This window comes from Benincasa hispida, chromosome 8 (assembly GCF_027475165.1).
Source record: "Benincasa hispida cultivar pf3 chromosome 8, pf3_genome.v1.1, whole genome shotgun sequence".
NCBI lineage: Eukaryota > Viridiplantae > Streptophyta > Magnoliopsida > Cucurbitales > Cucurbitaceae > Benincasa > Benincasa hispida.
This window is the reverse complement of record NC_143485.1, coordinates 44,009,517-44,012,573: the sequence shown is the minus strand read 5'-3', so window position 1 is coordinate 44,012,573 and position 3,057 is coordinate 44,009,517. Positions and strand designations below refer to the sequence as shown.

General features: G+C 40.2%; 1 non-coding gene across 1 annotated transcript; it reads left to right on the top strand.

Moving 5' to 3' along the window:
- Window positions 1-349: 349 nt before the first annotated feature.
- On the top strand, window positions 350-455 carry LOC120084334 (small nucleolar RNA R71). Its single transcript, XR_005483694.1, has one exon. It is a non-coding gene; the product is annotated as a small nucleolar RNA R71 (small nucleolar RNA).
- Window positions 456-3,057: the final 2,602 nt, after the last annotated feature.

The window sequence follows — 3,057 nt, the reverse complement described above, 5'->3', positions numbered from 1 at the left end:
AACCATGGGTTGTACGAATGTTTCTACCTGATTTACCTTTTGCAAGTTTGATGCGTTCCCTAGTGACATATTCTGCAAAAGGTTTGTCATAGTAGCCACTTGTGCAGAAAGCGTGGCTATTGCGTTAGAGTCAATATAATTCACATTCTGAGATCGCCTCTTCCTTTCTGCTCTTGCGTCGTAAGTGTCATCCACCCATTCCATATTATGCTTGGCTATACGGTCCAATATTTCCTTAGCTTCGATATAAGATTTGTCCATGATACCACCAGTTGCAGCTGCATCAGTTGCCATTTGAGACGCTTTATTTAATCTGCCATAGAAAGTCTCCATTTGGATGGTTAACGATAATCCATGATTGGGGCAATTCTTGACTAATCCCTTAAAACGCTCCCATGTGGCGCTCAAGGTTTCAGCTTCTTCCTACTTGAAGTTCATGATCTCTCTCTGCCTCTTTGCGTTTATGGTGGGTGGAAAGTATTTCTGCATGAATTTCTCCACCAACTTTTCCTAGGTTATGATCTCACCAGGCTCCAAAGAACTTACCCATTGTTTTGTGTCGTCACGCAGAGAATATGGGAATAAAATAGCCTGATAGCTTCTGGGGTGATTCCAAGAATCCCAAATGAGTTGCACGTCTCCAGGAAACGTTTCATGTGGGCGTGAGAGTCTTCTCCTCGAGCACCCCCAAATTTTCCAACTATTTGGAGCATTTGTAACATCACAGATTTCATCTCAAATCTTGTCCCATCTGGCGTTGGGTATATGATCCCTGGTGAGAAATCATATAACCCAAGAGACGCATACTCCCTCATGGGACGCGTACTACTGTTTGCCATTATGATAGGATTTTGTGTAGCATGGGCTAGCTGTTGAGCTAAGTTTTGATTCGCTTGTTCGTTCACCATTTGTTGTTGCCGGGTTTGTTGTTTGAGCAGTTGTTGCCTTAACCTGCGGCGATGATTAAATCGATTTCTTCATCGGAAGGTCCTTTCAACTTTGGGGTCGTATACAAGTTCAGAAGTGCTCTCCCTGCTCATAAATGTTTACAAGCTTTGGCTTAGCTCGTAATACTCCCTCAACTGAAGTGTTCCTACAAAAGATACAAGCAAAATTTCTGGTTAGTTTTGTTGCTGAATCCCCGGTAACGACGCCAAAAACTTGTTCGTGATTTCGTGATTCGAGCTTAGGAGTGTATTGTATAAAATAATTGGAAAAATAAGTGTAAATATGAATGATGCGTTGATGCGTTTATTATGCGTTAGTAACGCGTTGATGCGTTAGTGATGTACAACAAGACACATGACACTCATCTATTGACGTTCAAGTTTTCCTTAATCAGATCTAAGTATAAATCCAACTCAGGTTCCTGGTAAGTTCAGGGTCGAACTCAGGGATTCAGATTAAAGCTAACGCAGACCTTGCGTTGTAACTGTTGTAGAGATATCCTAAGTGCATGGAGAAATGAGTTATTTACTCTAAGTTGTTGTGCATGTGTGCAAAAAGATACAAAAGGGTCGAGTAGAGAATGATGGGTCATGTGAAAATGGAGTTTGATGCAAGTGATATGCGTCGATCTAAGTTGGATGTACACAAACAAGAATATGATGCGAATGAGATGACTTGTTTATCTCCGTTTATGCGTTAGACTCTATTCGAAACTTCTCAATGCGAATATCATACAATACCTATCTCTAGGATGTATGCGTCGAACACAGGATGCAATAAAACACCAGTGCGTCTATCTCTAGATATACTAGGCGTTCTAACTTGATGTTGGCTTACTTATTCTCTCGAATAGTTTAAGCTAAAGATGTTTTTACCAATTGATTTAGTTGGCTTAAGCGTTCAAAATGGAATTTTGCATGAAGTATAGATGCATCCAATATAAACAAGAAATAAATAATGGCAAAGTATGATAGATCAAATATGTGAATTTATTAAAGAAACTGATTGTCTTTACAAAACCAATACTTAATCAAATGAAAATATGAAAACGATAAGTAAGATGAAATAAAAGGAGTCAAGCCGTAGAGTATAATCTCTTGTTCTCTTTGGCTCAATTCTAGTCGTGTACAACCACTTGTGTAAGAATTGGAAAAAATGTCTCTCTTGAGCTCAGCTTCCTCCGCTCCTTGATCGACGATGGTGGTGGTTCTCTTCCCTCTTGTTCTTCTCGGTACCACAGCACAGCTCTAAAGATCTAAAACTAAGACTAAGCTAAAACTGAGAGTTGATAACTTGGAACTTTGAACTCTTTCATCTGGTGGGATTTCTTCTATTTATAGGCATCGGTCTTCTCCAACTTGATGATGGGCAACATTAAATTTCATACCCAGGTCAACCGCCTGACACTCAGATACTATTCAGATGCTGTCCGCTGCAAGTGCCCATGCTTGCAAGTGGTGATTTGACACAAACAACCTGAATCAATGAATCTTCCTTGCGTTGAATCCCTCTGACGCATGCTCCATGCGTTAGACTTTGCCTATGACACTTTTCTTAATCATGTGTTAGCCTCTTGTTGAGATCCTGCAATATCATGCGTTAGTGTCGCTGTGTTTTAGCAATAAACATTCTTTTGCATGAGTTTGATATTGTTCGAGTAATTTCATGCGTTTTCTCTAAAAATGATGAGATTTTATCATTAAAGACCCTAATTTTTCCAACTTTTGAGCCACAATAACTTGTATTTCTACAAGTTATCATGCGGTCACTACATGATTGCGGCTATATGATAACGCATGGTAAAGGGATCAATGCAAGGTTGGTGGAATGAACGCATCAACGCATCTACCTCGAGGAAATCAAAAGATGATGTTGACATTTCACCTACTAAACCATTGGCAGCGGAGGTTCAAAAAGGACTAAACGCACCGAATGTCAGAATCAGAGCAGTCCATTAATGTTGTCGGCGATCCAAGCTCTATATAAAGAAGCCGACGAGCAGAAATTCAAGTTGTCCGGGGATTATCCCTGCAACCCAGGGTTTTCCCTGCGATCCAGACTATTGCATCAGAAAAAGCCTGAGAGTTCTTCACCTCCTTTATCCATTTT